Raw genomic sequence first — 333 nt, forward strand, 5'->3', positions numbered from 1 at the left:
CACATTTTACCTCCTAATCTAAAGCTTTTTATGAACAGGCTAAGTTGGATACTGGGTTACTACATCAAAGATCTTGCCAGGAATATTCTGTGCCCTTTCTAATCATCTACCTACTTTCAAGCATTCAGGAAAGAATGAATCCAACCACTTACAACAAGACAACCACTGCATACATAAAGAAAAGCAAGGAAAAAGAATGGACCACCATAAGGACAGGGACTTTTGTCTATACTGTTCTCTGTTATCTCTACAGCACAAAGTAGCTGCTCACTAAATATTAACAGAATAAGTTATTCTTTGAAGAAATAATTTTGGGCAAACAAAACAAAATTA

This window comes from Desmodus rotundus, chromosome 4 (assembly GCF_022682495.2).
Source record: "Desmodus rotundus isolate HL8 chromosome 4, HLdesRot8A.1, whole genome shotgun sequence".
Taxonomy (NCBI): domain Eukaryota; kingdom Metazoa; phylum Chordata; class Mammalia; order Chiroptera; family Phyllostomidae; genus Desmodus; species Desmodus rotundus.